Below are 16,486 nucleotides of genomic sequence, written 5' to 3' on the forward strand. Positions count from 1 at the left end.
CAAAGCTTTCTGCTCATATAGAAACATAAGAATGTAATCATAGAAAATAAAGTCTTTAAAAAATATTTTGAAATTAAAATATAGTTACATATTTCCATATTTCTTTTTCTTCCTCTAGCCCATCCCATGTACTCTCATACTCTTTATTAAATTCATGTCTTCTATTTTTATAATTTTTGTTTTTGTATATATGTGTGTGTATGTGTATGTGTGAGTGTATCCCTAAATATACAAATATAACCTGCTCAGTACATATAATATTGCCTTATCTTGAACGACTTCTTATTTTACCATCATTTCTCATCATTTACATATAACAGATTGTGTCGTATTCGAATGTTTGACTTAAAAATTATTGTTTGAGTTGCTGACAACTTTCATAAAAATTGTGTGAATTTTGACTTGGGACTAGAGAATAATTTCCAAAAGTTTTGACCCCACACATATTTCTGACAGTTTGTACTATTTATTTGTAAGAAGCAACATTCTCAGCCCTGATAACTTATAAATAAAACTATTGATCAGTTCTGGAAATTTTGATGGTATGTGTACCACAGTGTCAAATATTCACCTGAAATTTTAATTCATTATGTAAAACAAACAAGCACATCTGTGTCATTAGTATGAATAATTGCTTTTATTTGCACAAAGTGATACAAGTATTTATTTACCAAGGAATTATCTTAAAATCCATTTTTAATTATTTATTTTCACTAAATGTTTGATTTCTATCTCAATTTTATATACATATCTATCTAGTGTTACAAAAATTTTCTTAAGTCAAAAGTGATCATGAGTAGGAAAGCTCCAGAAGCCCTGCTCTGAGGAAGATGCTTCAGGGACAAAGTTTCAGCTCATTTCAAGCACATCGTTAGCTACCTAGTAAACATTTGTGTCATTTTTCTTTCACCTTCCTCTAATTCCCCCTAAAGAGTGTGGTGGTTTGAAAGAAAATGGCCCCCAAAGGGAGCGGCACTATTAAGAGATGTGGCCTCGTTGGAGGAAGTGTATCACTGTCAGGGCAGACTTTGAGGTCTCTTTTGCTCAGGCTTTCCTCAGTGTGACAGTCAGTCAATTTCCTGTTGCCTGCAAGATGTAGCACTCTCGGCTCCAGCACCACATCGACCTGTACACCACCATGCTTCCTGTCATGATGATAATGGACTGACCCTCTGAAACTGTAAACAAGCCACCCCAATGAAATGTTTTCTTTATAAGAGTTTCCAAAACCATGGTGTCTCTTCACAGCAATAGTAAACCCTAACCAAGACAAAGAGGAATAAACTGAGACTATGAGATCCCACATCCAGTTAGTGTGAAAGATGACACCTTTGGCTCTAAACTATATGTAGCCTGTATATACTCAGAATATAAAGCATTAGTGGCCTAGGTATATTTTAGACTTTGGACATTTGAACCATGACTGGAGCTTCGAGTCGTAGTCTTCATTTACTCGTAGTCTTAATCCATGGTGACTTTGCAGCAAGCAAGTGAAGAAGGAAGAATGCTGCACATTCATGTGAGGTAAAAATGATTGACATGAGAAATCAGGACCACTGCAAATGGCTTATACTAAAAAGCATAAATGGGATGTTTTCTGTATACAACAACTGTTTGAAAGCACTGAGGAGCCACTGAGTAAGTAAGAACCTACAGAATAATTAAATCTCATGCCTGTGACTTCCAGGTTTGATCCCATGTGATGCCATCATCTCCATCTTGTGCAATGAATACATTCATCAATAAAACAGCCACTTAAAATCCATTATTTTTCTTTCAGAAAGCAAGTAAATGCAGAATTCAAATGTGAAAATCATCTATCATACCTTTATTCAATAAACTTATCTAAATTACTAAGTCTGAGATTAATTTATTAGTAAATCCTCTAAAAATCTCCATTAATTATTAATTTATCTGCCTCTCCTTTCTAGATATTCCGATTTTGAGTATATTATTTTTGAGAAACATCTATTATTAATTCTATGTCAGAATAGTAATAGGTTTCATGAATAATAACTTAGACAACTGTTTTTAATAACTAATAACTTATACCATAATCCTGTCACAGCCATCAGGTCTATAGAGCAGCAGAATTGAGAAAGTGAAGAAAGATTAGAAATTGTTTTGATGACTTTAAATCTTCATTCAGTTCAACAGTAAGCCAATGGAAAAGAAGAAAAAAAATAGTAGGAGGTTTTAGCTAACTATATTTTGAAACGTCAAGAGTAAATAGCCAAACTTTTTTGAGACTGTCCCAAATAGAATGAATATCTAAAACTAATTTATAAGTCATATTTATCATAATAAACATAGCCATGCTGTTGCCTGTCATCTCACAGCTTCTCATTCCTGCCAACAGCAGATAATTTGAACAAGACATCCCTGAAGTCTGATGAAAAGCCACCACCCCACACTTTCTGAAACAGTGCAGATATAATTGCATGTGTCCCTAAGGAAACAATGATTTATGCTTCTTGTCTAATGAAAAAGCAGAAGTGATTGTTACAGGCATTAGGGACTTCATTTTTCCAAATAATTCTATAGAGTGTAGGAAATAAAAATAAATATATTGGATAGTCTTTGTTCAGAAAAAAAGTGCATCTCTATGCAGAATATTTTCCTTAAGAATTTAGAAGTAATTCTGAGAGACACAGTTGAAATTTTATGTAATGTGTTTAAAAAAACCAGAACATATTCTAAATCTTCTCTAGTACTCTTAAGCAAACATCTTAAAATATAATAGTAGTTTGGGGCCAGAAAGATGGCTGAGTAGTTAAGAACACTTGCTATGTTTCCAGAGGACCTGAGTTCAGTTCTCCACATCCATTTTGGGTGGCTCACAATTCCAGCACCAGAAGATCTAATACCCTCTTCTAGACTTTTTGGCATACACACTTGTATGCATATGCAAATACATATATATCTTAACAATATTTATATAATAGTATTTTATATAATAGTATTTAAATAATAGTATTTTCCTTAGAAATACTATGCCAAAAAATAAGTACATTAATTTTTATTACATTTATCTAGTTATTGAGTAAGAAATCTTACTATTTGTACTAATAATACCTGATATTTAGGCATACAAATGGCTTTTTCAATGTGACAGACTTTCTGTTCCTCTTATTTATCAATTACCCTATACTATCTGTGATATAACTTTACCACAAGAGTTTGTAATGTTATATTTTAACAGAATAACTATTATAGAAGAATATCTTCTATTTTTAATTTAAAAGGTTTTTTTTCCTTTTACATACCAACCATAGTTCACCCTCCCTCCCCTCTTCCCATTGCACTCCCACCTCCCCCCACCCACCATCCTCTCCTCAGAGAGGATAAGGCCTCCTAGGGGGAGTCAACATAGTCTGGCATATTAAGTTGAGGCAGGACCAAGCCTCTCCCCATTGCATCAAGGCTGAGAAAGGTACCCCTCCATAGGGAATGGGCTCCAAAAAGCCAGTTAATGCACTAGGGATAAATCCTGGTCCCACTTTCAGGGGCCCCACCAACTTCCCAAGCCACACAACTGTCACCCACATTCAGAAGCCTAGTTTGGTCCCGTGCAGGTTCCCCAGCTGTCAGTCCAGAGTCCATGAGCTTCCACTAGCTCACATCACCTGTCTCTGTGGGTTTCCCCATCACGATCTTGACCACCCTTGCTCATATAATCTCTTCTCCCTTTTTTTCTACTGGCTTCCAGAAGCTCAAAAGAATCGTGGGAGAAAAACCAGACTGAAATGGTTCTGGAGATAAACACCTCAATACTCCAAATAAAAGTTTATTGGGAAGCCATACCAATAGGAAGTATCATGTGCAAAACGTAATGTCAGGACTGGACAACTAAAAGAAGAAATTAAATCACTATAAAAAAAAGATCAATGATAAATTGAAAACTGTGAACAGCAAATGGAGTGCTTTGAGGAACTGTGAAAAACCCCAGCCTTTAAACTATGGACACAGAAGAAGGATAAGAATACCATAATGGGGGTATAGAAAATATTTTCAATAAAACCATAAAAGAAAAATTTCCATAAGTAGAGAAAGTGATGCGCATCCAGGTACAAGAGGCCTATTTAATACCAAATAGGATGAGTAAAGGAACTTCCCATGACATATTACAGTTAAAACACTAAAAGAATATCATAAAAAGGGGGTAATAAAAGTAACAAGAGAAAAGAAGTCAGGCCACTGTTGTTGGTTGTTTTTACTCCTTTGCTCTATTGTCATACATACCCCCACCTCCCACCCTACCTCCACACTCTCTCCAGCACGCCTAGGCCAGCCTATCCAACACAGCCTGCTCTCCTTCCTTCCAGTAGGCTCAACCACACTCATACCACCAGGGCCAGCTTCCACTGCCCTGCCCAGGAGAGGTGCAGGGTCCTCTCTCCCAACTGTCATGGGGGGCATACAAGATGGAGGGTCAGCTCTTCTGCTCTCACACCCCTAGGGCTGGATCACCTGTGCCCGACAACAGGGTTAGCTCTAGTGTGATGCCCTGGCAGATGGCAGGATCCATTGTCCTGTGTGCTGCAGCTGGTGTGGAGCAGGACTAGGAATGATTAACTTAATGATGTGTGTTTGGGCCTTGGAAAAATAAGAAAATACTAAAGTGCAAAACAACAGATCAGAATAAATAATCAAAATCTGAGCAGAAATTAATGAAATAGAAACAACAACAAACAACAAGCAATACAAAGAATCAATGAAATAAATATTTGACTCTTCGAAAAGATAAACAAGAATGACAAACTCTAAGACAAATTTTCCAAAAAAGAAGAAAGACCTAACATAATCAGCCACAAGGTTGGAGCAGTTAATAAAATGTCTCCCAATTAAATATAGTCCAGTATTCAAATAGTTCACTGCAGAATTTCAGAGAATTATAACCAGTACTACAGAAATTATTGCATGAAATGGAAAAGGAAAGAAAGATTCCAAGTCTTACTTATGAAGCTAGCACTACCTTGATATCAAAACCAGATAAAGATATACTGCCAACAACATCAATAACAAAAGAAAATTACACACTAATCTCCCTGATGAACACATACACCAAGAAGCGGAGGAGGAATTCTGGGAGACAGAGGGGTTCAAGACACTGGGAAAGCAAGGCTGGAAGAATCAACTAAGCAGAGCTCTTGGGGGCTCACAGAGACTGAAGCAGCAATCTTGGAGCCTGCATGGGTATATGCTAGGTTCTCTGCATATATATTATGGTTGTTGGTTTGGTATTTTAGGGAAACTCCTGACAGTGGGAGTAGGAATGTCTCTGACTCTTTTGCCTGCTCTTGGGACCCTTTTCCTCCTACTGGGTTGCCTTGACCAGCCTTAATGTGAGGATTTGTTCCTCATGTTATTGTATTTTGTTGTGCCTTGTTGTGCCATGCTCAGTTCATATCCCAGGGAGGCATGCTCTTTTGTTGGGGGAGATGATGAGGGTGAGGGGAGAGTAGGTCTGGGCAAGAGGGGAGGTAGGTAGGAACTGGGAGGAGAAGAGGGAGGGGAATCTGTGGTCAGGATATATTATATGAGAAAAGAATAAATAAAAATAAAAAACTTGGAAAACAAAGTTCAAGACCACATTAAAAAGATAATTAATTATGATTATATTGGTTTCGTTCCAGAGGTACAGGTTCAATCTAAGTAAGTCAGAAAGTATTATTTACATCACATAAGTAGGCTCCAAGACAGAAAGCACACAACAGAAAGTTCAATAGATGAAGAAAAGGCCTTTGACAAAATTTCACACCTTCATGATAAATTCACAGAAAGCTTAGGCATGGAAGGGACATATCTCAAACGTAGTAAATGGAATATCCAATAAGCCTGCAGACCAAACCATGCTGAATGATGATCACAGCATCCCCACTAAGATCAGAGCGATATGGGGGTTGCATTCTCTCCATTCCTTTTCAGCACAGTGCCCGAGATCTCAGCAACAGCAATAGAAGAAGGAAACAAAGGGGCACAAATATGAAAATAAGAAGTCAGAGCATCCCTATTTCTATCAGATGATACATGTCTGTACCTAAGAAACCTGAAATACTCCACGAAATATCAGGAGACTATTGGAAAGCCTGCTCTAAGGCCACCTCCAGGGTAATGCAAGAAAATTCAGGAAGGCAGTGAGGGCTAGACTTTTTCTATCTGAGCATATTTAGAAATAAGTTGCTATCTATCTGACTGGTAAAATAAGAAAACACATGCTTTCTGACATTAACTTTCTCTTTTAATTGATCTTAACAATGGTCTCTCACTCTATCTCCGCACAGCTACATATTTCCACATTGTTACATTCTATACATACAGCTATATGTCTTTCTTTACGTACATATGGTCATACTTCTCTGTACACAGTTACATCTGTTTTCACATGTCTATGTGGTGGTATTGTGTTCCCCAAAATATTGTGCACGCTAATAAACTTATCTAGGGTCAGAGAAGAGAACAGCCACAATATTAAACATAGAGGTTAGGCAGTGGTAGCACACACCTTTAATCCTAGCATTCCAGAGGCAGAAATCCCTCTGGATCTCTGAGTTTAAAGCCACATTGGAAACAGCCAGGCATGGTGACTCACACCTTTAATCCCAGAAAGTGAGCCTTTAATCCCAGAGAGTGATGGCAGAAAGCAGAAAGATATATAAGGCGTGAGGACCAGAAACTAGAAGCATTTGGCTGCTTAAGCATTCAGGCTTTCAAGCAACAGTTCAGCTGAGATCCACTCGGATATGAGGACTCAGAGGCTTCCAGTCTGAGGAAACAGGATCAGGGGAGGAACTGGCAAGGTGAGGTAGCTGTGGCTTGTTCTGCTTCTCTGATCTTCCAGCATTCACCCCAATAACTGGCCTCAGGTTTGATTTTTGTTAATAAGACCTGTTAAGATTCATGCTACATGTCTATACATCTATCTTTTACATACATTTCTCTTCAATATCTGTTTTATACAGCTTCATCTTCCTTGCCTCCACAGTTACAAATCTCCACACAGCCACAGCTAAGCATCTCATTTACATAGCTCTCTCCCCATACAGCATTTCACACAGTTCCTAGGCACAGCTCCTCTATACAGCAGCAGCTCTTTCACATAGCTCTCTCCCTCTCATACTGACTCACACAAACATAGTTCTACATTATTCACTCACTGTTCACTCATTCATTCTTTCACCCACTTACTTCCTCACACTTCTCTCATGCTTCTTCTTCATCTGTCACTCAGCACACACATAGGTACACACACACACACACACACACACACACACACACACACACACACACACACACACTTCACTCACGTTCTGCAGCAGCTCTTACATAGCTATACACAGCCATCTCCACACTGCTGCTGCTGCTCCCCCTCAGCCAAACACTGGACATTTTCAGGGCCCTACCTATTCTCAAAACACAAGATAAATCACATAATTTCTCTTTGGCCAGTAATGTTACATTGACCCATGCACGTAGCTCTAATTTGGTGAGGGGTCCTGGACATTAAACAATTGGCTGAAGCTTGAGCAGTCAGGGTATGTGCAGAAAGGGAGCTACTGCAAGGACTACGTCTTGATGTAAACAGCCTGGCCTTGATTTAGCAATAAACAACACCTGGGAATTAGTCGTTGCGTATATTCTGTAGGGGCAGCTGAGTCTGTTTTGGACTAGTTCAAAGGTCTTCGCAAAATGTGTAAAAGGCTGTCTTTGAGACTGTTACTTTCCTGTGTCAGTAAAGAGAAATATTCTGGTAATATTTCTGTTCATCAGAATTGTATAGCTTAAACAGAAATCCACAGCTATATGGATATATGCTCAGAGATGTAAAACATACCACTAAAGGGCTGTGGGAAGCACCCCACAGCTGTTCTTATAGGGAGGTATAATGGTGGCACATGAGAAAAATTACAGACATAAAACAACTAGTTTCCACAGCCAGTGACCCCATGGCTTTGCCAGGTGGGGCTCCCCATCAGGGAGTTATATGTCTGGTTGGTTGACTTGTCAAATACTAGTTATCACCTGCTGTATACTCCCACAGCCCTCAGCAATGAAACAGTTCTTATATCTCATAAACACTTTCAACAAATTGGTAGAACTCAAAACTGACACAAGAAGATCAATAGCCTTTCTATATACCAACAAACCCTCATTGAAACAGAAATCAGAAAAACAGTCTCATTCCATTCACAACAGCCACAAAAACGTAAGATGCTGAAAAATAAAGCTAAGAAAATGAACGACCTTTACACTGAAATGTGTAACACACTGATGGAAGAAAGTGAGGAAGACACCACAAGATGGAGAGACCATCTGTGCTCATGGATTGGAAAGAACTAATACTGTGAAAATGGCTGACCTACCAAAAACAAGGTACACATTTACCACAATACACGCTATCTGAATTTTTAAAAAAAAATCCAAATCCATTCTTCACAGACATACGAAAACCAATCTCAAAATATTCTGGAGGCACTAAAAACAAGGATAGTCAAAGAAACCTTTAAACAAAAAGAATACCATGGAGCTATAACCCCGTATGATTTCAAATTATGCTACAGAACTGTGTCAGTAAAAGCAGCCTGGATGCTGGCAGGAAAACAGAACACCTGAGAATGAACTAAAAGAGAGGACCAAGATAGAAGCCTGACCAACTGTAGCTATGTGATCTTTGGCCAAGATGCCAAAAAATATGTATTGGATAAGTATATGAAAAATTAAAAAATAAATGGAAATATTATTTGAAAAGAAAATAGGTGGAAGAATATGTGAGCACACAGAAGTTGTGTTATAGGGACCATCATGAGCTGATTGCATAGGTGGTGTTTTCTCTGCCCATTTTGTGCATTTCTTATGTTAGGTTTTCTTGCTACCATGTTGCAGGGGAGGAAAAAATGCTTTCAGTGTTGGAGATCCAATTACATCATAATACAAGGGGGGAAATTAAAGACTTTAGGTCTCTAGAAAGAGCAGCATGCCTCAGCCCAAACCTAAGTTAAAATCATAGATGTGATTTATTGTAGTAGGCTTCAGCATGATTTTCTTTTAGAATGACTATTAGAAAAGGTGACTTAAGCAACCTAAAACTTAACCTTGTATTAAATATAGTCCCCATGCTCAGAGTCATTTCGAAGCAGAAATTGAAGGGAAATGCAATGGTTAGCATGATACAGGGATGTCTTTTCATATACAGTCTTCTTGCTGCTCCTCCTGGGAAAAATGTTCCTATTGTTTTTCTTTCTCTTCAGGTTTTTTTCTTTTAGCTTTCATGAATTTGTTTATTTAGTCATTGTTAGGATTCTATTTCTTATTGATTTAGAATCTGATATACGCATGGAGTATGTTTTGACCAGGTCCACCTCCCACTCCCCTATACTCCAACCCCTCTCCTATCCTTCCTCTCCCAATTTCATGTCTTCCCATTTTTTAAAACACCAGTGTGGACATGACTCTACGGCCAGCTACTGGAGGATGGGTAGCCTGTCATGGGTGACATCCTTCTGAAAAATTGATTCCTCTCTCCAAGAAGCAATGGAACTTAGTAGCATATGTTGAAAAGTCTTTAATGGCTATGACCTAACTGTGAGTCACAAGTAGAATTTGGTTGCTCTGGAAAGTTCAACATTCTGGTGGTTTCAATAGAAGTTTCAATGAGAAGATATCATCCACTTTAACCCTATTCAGACCTTATTTAGAAGCTGATCTGGGAGCTAAAAAGAAAAACAAACAAACAAATGACAGCAACAAAACAAAGATAGTCACAAGCTGATGCAAATCCTCAAAACTATTTATTTGTAGAATGAATGAAGGATCTTGCAGCATTTGTTAAAAAGGAACAGGTCTGGTGGGAACTTGATCATTACATTTAGATATCTGACAGATGCTTCATGCAGGTACCACTGTGTGGTAATAAGATCATGGAAAATGGTAAGATTTAAAGTTAGGATAGCTTAGGGAAGGTGTAAAATGCAATGCCCTTCTCTAGGCCATTCTAAGTTCCACTCTTGGTTGGTCTGAATTCTTCATTTTTAAGACATCCCATTTATTAGTTCTGGAATGCTCCAGGAATTAAAATTTCAAATATCTCTACAGGTACACTTCTCTTTCCTTCCTCTGGTCCTTTAGTTCTATATATATTAAATATTTTTACCTCCATGTTTCATAACATTTCTTCTATCTGCATTTCACTCAGATCAATTGTCCCAGTTCAGACCCTATCAGCTGCTAGGTCCGACATGATGTTGAATTCTTTAACTAAAGTTTAAGTTGAGTTTGGCTCCTTTAAACTTAGAATTTAAATAAAATAGGTATTAGACATATTAGACTTTCCCAGATGTTCTTTTAATTTTGTGTGTTAGTGTCTGAGAGTGGGTTTGCAAATGTGAGTGCAGGTACCAATGGAAGATAAAGTCAGATCTCCTGGAGCCAGAGTTACACCCTCTTTACAAGTCACCCAACTTAAGTGCTTGGAACTAAACTAAAGTCTTCAAAGAGCAGTATGCGCTCTTAACCACTGAGTCATCTCTACAGCACAATACTTGCTTTTGTAATAGGTTACATTAAAACTTGTTTGTGTGATTCCAGAAATTGCATGTTAGAAGTCACTAGTGAGCTATTATATCCAGGCATTTAATTTAAGCAGGATCACAGATACAAGGATTATAAGATTATAGTCACTATCATTGACTTAGGATAGCAAATAAGCAAATGTACACACACTAAACCTACTGAATCCACTTAGTGTTGCTTGTATGTACATATTTAGAGTTGGCCACTTGAGACTGAATAACCTCAAAGGGGGCTCATCTTTGGAGAAAACTGATCCTCACTCAGCAGACATTGATTGTTTAAAAATCTTCATCTAGGACTAAGGGCTTGTGAAGTTTCTTTCAACCTTATTTGATGTTAAAAGGTGTGGCCACTATGCACGTCTTGTTTGAGCAACCTTAGTGTTGAGAGTTCATGTATGTATCACCTTGTCAGGCCCAGAGGGCATTATCTCACAATAAGAAAGATCATCCTGGTTTTCTGGCTCTTAAAATCTTTCTGTACCCTCTTTCACACTGTTTCCTAATCCCCAGGTATAGAGGTTGCATTGTATATGCACCCCCAGTCATTTATTCACTGCATTTTACCAGATATGGATCTCGGTAGCAGGCTTTGTCTGTCTCAAAAAGAAGCTTCTTTAATAACTCTTTTTCTTGGTAACAGAGATAATGTTTAGAAGACTGTTAGAAGAGTGGTTCTCAACCTGTGTGTCATGACCCCTTTGATAAGCCTCAACCTCCAAAAATATTTACATTATGATTCATAATAGTAGCAAAATTACACTTATGATATATCAATGAAAATAATTTTATGGTTGGGGTGTCACCACAACATGAGGAACTGTATTAAAGGGTCACAGCATTAGGAAGGTTAAGAACCACTGAACTAGAAGCTATACTGATTTAGGAACAAGGTAATAGTAGGATCTCCTTTAAGGTCTGACATCTTCAGCCATAGGTGGCTAGCTAGGTGGACAGTGTTAGGAATCTTTTTCTCCCTTTGAACAGGCCTTAAATACAACTAGATAGGTGATGGTTCTCCCCTATTGTATAAGTGCCCCTACTGCGCCACTGTGGATATCTTGCCGGTCCAATCATTGTTGTACTTCATGGGTTTCACGTGTAGGTAGCACTACTATTTTAATCCCTAGGGAGCTTGCATAGTACCTTTGGATACTGTGAAAGCTAGTCTTCAGGGAGGCAGTCTCCAAGTCAATTCTAGCTTGATTCCTCCAAGTCCTGTGTCTGGAGTATGTGATGTCTTGAGTAATTTACCTCATAATTTTTAAAGAGACCTTCAAACTATTATTTTCTGATATATTTATTTTTAAATTATCTGAAAATAGAATTCTAACAACTTTAATGTCATCTATAAAAACATTAGAAAGCCTCAAAATAAATTTAAATTATATTAATATTTTTTTATTCATTCGCAAAACCAACTGTGAAATATGCAATGTTATAAAGTTGAATTATGTACGGTTTTATTTTTGCTGAGTCTGCAGCATAGTAAATAAGTAAATATAGTAAAATCTTTGTCATATTGAGGCATGCAGTGAACTTCTGTTTGACTAAAAAAGAAGTTGGCTAAAAACAATTAAGCATTTTGGAAGTTCCTGAAAGCCTTGTTGTCTTTTTCTTCATTTACGCATTGAGTGTTGGAGACTCTCCAGTCATAATAAAATCTGTAATTTAAATGGTACTAAATGATTCTCCATAAATTTACTGTGGACTTTTTTTTATAAACTCTTTTATGACTTTTTCATTTTTACAGAAAGATTTAAGTGCTATCACTCCCATAAAACATTGTCTGTAGGATTCCAGTTATAAATATATGGAACACTGTAAATTGCGTTTATGTATAGATAAAATCAGAATTAAAATGCAGACAGAAATCCTATAGAAACAAAAATATTCCTCCCCACTAATAAGAAGTGGACAGTGTCAAGAGGTGGCAGAAAGATAATTTGTCTAGCTGAATTATGCTTGAACAAGCAAAGCCTTGGGTTCTACAACCAGTGATGGGAAAGAAATGAACAAAAGTAATTTATCTAAAGAAAAATCCTATTTGTATTACTTTTTGGTTCCTAAATATTTCTACTTTCTTTGGGAAAAAAATTTTGTCAGAAGTTAAAAAATTAATTATAAAATACATATGGTTATGGTGTATGAAACTTCCATTGCAATGCATTTCTTTCACTCAACACTTTATAGCCTATTAATCAAGACTCTTTCATTAGTTGGATCTAAGGTCTATTTCAGTATAACCAAAGCACTCTACAGAGGCCATTGATTTACCCACATAACTATCTACTATATGCCACATGCGCTAATCCTTCACCCAGACAGCCTCAAGAGTTGCCTAGGTCTCTTCCTCAGACATCTGCCTCCTGCACACATTTATTCATAACATACTGACAGAAATTTTCATACAGGTAGGGGATACCATGCAGTCATTAGCTCACAAGGAAAACTCATAATCAGCAGAATGGAGGCTGCAATAATTCCCAAGTCATAGTGGGTAAAGTAAATTAGATGCTCAACTTATAGTGTTCTTTTATAAAGAAATCTTTAAAAATGTCCAGTTCCTAACAGTACCACATATCTGTGTAGAGAAATTTTAGTCTGACAATAATTAAACATTTAGGGAATTAGATAATTCTTAAAAAGGAATAAAGTAAATGTTAAATCAATAAGATATTTTTACATAAAATTTTTTATTGATAGATGGGAGTCTATTCTTTCTCATAAGACAAGGCATTGATTGCCATGGCTTTTACTGCAATGCAATTTGTACCTGCAGAAAGCCAGTCACCAGAAAAGCAGATGACCGTTGGTCAGAAGAACACAGCTGTGTTCAGTGGTGATTTGAGCAGCCACCGAGAGAAAAACAAAACAAAACAAACAAACAAACAAAAAAACAAAGATTTGGAAACCAAAACCTTACTGGTTGGAATGAAAATGAATCCTGTGGACAGGAAACTCTTCTCTGCATCCAGAAGCCAGAGACAGGGAAGTCCCTGGGAAAAGCTGGCTACCTGTCAAAGCTCATAGTCTGAGTCCAGATTATTGCCTATGTGACATTGAGAAGGAGGTGATGTATGCTACATCTAATGAGAGACAGTGTGTATTGCAAACTGTTCATTCTAGGAGACTCTAAAGACTAGTGAGCTGGTTTAGTGCTTATCTTGGTTTTGTTTTCTGTATGGTTATGTATTTGAATTTGCAGAAGAATTCAAAATGAGAGACAAAGTTGGGATAAGCAAATGAATATTAATGTCTTCCGTAAGTAAACAAAGAAAGTGCTAATTAGCTGTTTACTTGCTTCTAGTGCAGTGTGGGGAGGCATTTCTTAGTGCCATTTAATGTCACTGTTTCTGCTGGAGTTCTGGTTCTTACTAACTGTAAAATAGGTCTCCGAGGCCAAGGTACTTACCACTTTTGAGTAACCAAGAAAAAGTTCCCAAAATGAGGCTCCAATTCAGGGCATGATGTAGGGCAAGAGCAGATGTCAGAAAAGCTGTCCAGCAGCAGGAGGTGAGCAGAGCTCTGGCAGGTGAGACTGTCTGACAGAGGGACATGTGACGGGGGACATCTGTTCTAGGCTAAACCGCAACCTATTACCTGCTATGGGATTCCTTCTCTACCTTCTGGTGCTTTCATGGAGACAAAGGTTACCTAGAACACAAGAAAGTATATTGCTCTTGTACTTTTAAAAATAAACAAATTATTAAAATAAAAAGACCATAATCATGCAACTATCATTTTCCCAAAATGTATGAGTCCAGGGAGGAGTTGTTTAAATGTTAACTTACTTTCTTCAGATTTGAGAAGTATGATTTATGCTCATTGGATTTTCAAATCTACTTTGCTAATTGTTGGCAAAGCCACATCTGGAGTTTCTACCTCCGTTTCTACTTAGTCCAAGGACTGTTCCACACCGTGCTGTACCATGGCTGTACCATCTCCTTCCTGAGATGCCCAATGCACCATTTCTCAGTCTTCCCAAACTTTTCTCCTTTGGTTGAAAATATGATCAGAAGAGACACATTGCTACTAACACACAGAGCAAATTACAGTTATTTAAAGCCAATTTGTGACTTTCTTCTTACTGAGCAGATCAGAGAGGTTCCAGAACAAGCTAGCGAACAAAAAAACTTTAATTCTGAGGCATGAGCCACAATAGAAAGATGAGACATTAGCCTGAGTCTTTGATAACATAAATGTAATAGGATGGAAATCTGAGGTAGGAAGGGTCCTCACCAAGAGTAGAGACATCGGCTGGAGAGAAGGCTCAGAGGTTAAGAGCACTGCTTGCTCTTCCAAAGGTCCTGAGCTCAATTCCCAGCAACCACATGGTGGCTCACAACCATCTGTAATGAGATCTGGTGCCCTCTTCTGGCCTGCAGGGATATGTGCAGATGGAAAACTGTATACATAATAAATAAATAAATCTTAAAAAAAAAAAAAAAGAGTAGAGACATCATCACCTATCAGCAGGATTCCTGGGAAAGCGCTAAGATGACTCTAATTCTAACTATATTCTCTATCATTTTGCAATAAAAGGGTGTATCCTGCATCAGGTCCATCATCAGTGTGAGGGAGGGTGCAGTGAGACCACCTGAACCAGAAAAAGTTTCCCTCTATTTTATTTAGACTTGTTAACAAAGAAATACTTAACATGAAATAAGAAGTGGCAAAATGCCTGAAGAACATTTCTTCATGCACTATACACTCCTCGCTCACCAATTCTATTTAGAAGGCAAGGACTATGCACGTCCTCAGTAACGTGACTTTTTCGTCAGTTGCCAACTTTGCCCAACGTGTGATCACCCAAATGCAGCACGGAGCTTGCCACAGGCAGGCAGTGTCCCAGACGGTTAATAGCATGTGCTACAAATGTCAGACTGGAAACCACATCATTCAGCAAAAGTTAACCTATTTTAAACAAAGTGTTTCTGTAACTCTTTCTCCTGACATTTCTGCTGGGATTTTGTTCTTTAAATTTTCTGTTTATGTAAATTCATATCTGCTTTTCTTTTTTCTTTCTTTCCTTTTTTTTTTTTTTTTTTTTTTGGGTTTTTTGAGACTGGGATTCTCTGTGTAGTTTTGGTGCCTGTCCTGGATCTCTCTCTGTAGACCAGGCTGGCCTTGAACTCACAGAGATCCACCTGCCTCTGCCTCCCGAGTTCTGAGATTAAAGGTGTACACCACCACTGCTGGCTCAAATCTGCTTTTCTAAGTTAAAAATACACATTCACCTTGAGTTGAAATATTATAAGGTTTGTTGTTATTTGACTTGGCAAGATTAAGTGTATTGTTTGCAATGAATAACACAAGATATGCAGCTAGAATGCATCTGAACATATGTATAGAAGAAATTTAGAATTATGCTGTTTTTCCATAAACAAAAATCTTCCAGTCTGGTCCATGCTATCAACCGGAAACCATGTGGAAGTCCATGATCCACACGCTTGCTGACTGTAAAGAGCAAGGAAGCTATTTTACAGTGGTATAGGTGACAGCAGACCCACAGTTGAGAAGGAGGGATATAGAAGGCTTCTGTGACAACTCCTACCCCACCCCACCACTCAGAAAAGTAATAGCCTAGACAAGAAACCATCGAAGAGAACTTTTAAAAATTGTGATAAGGGGGTTGAAGTATAGCTTTCTACAACTGAGAGCTTCTGGCAGGGGCGCTGCTGAGAAAGGACTGTTTTCTTTAAGGGGCTGGCCACTGGGAATTTGACCATGCTCCAATGAGTATATGGGCAAAACAAATTGGACTTGTGGGTTTCTTTCTATTGTCGATTTTTTGTTTTGTTTTGTTTTTATCTTCTTTTGGGGGAGGGGAGGGGAAGATCACGGGTGGGAGGTGCATACCTGAGAGGACTAGGAAGTGAATGTGGTAAGAGAGCACGATGTGCACAGATCCTTTA

Source organism: Peromyscus californicus, unplaced genomic scaffold (assembly GCF_007827085.1).
Source record: "Peromyscus californicus insignis strain IS unplaced genomic scaffold, ASM782708v3 Scaffold_9__1_contigs__length_137607984, whole genome shotgun sequence".
Lineage (NCBI taxonomy): Eukaryota > Metazoa > Chordata > Mammalia > Rodentia > Cricetidae > Peromyscus > Peromyscus californicus.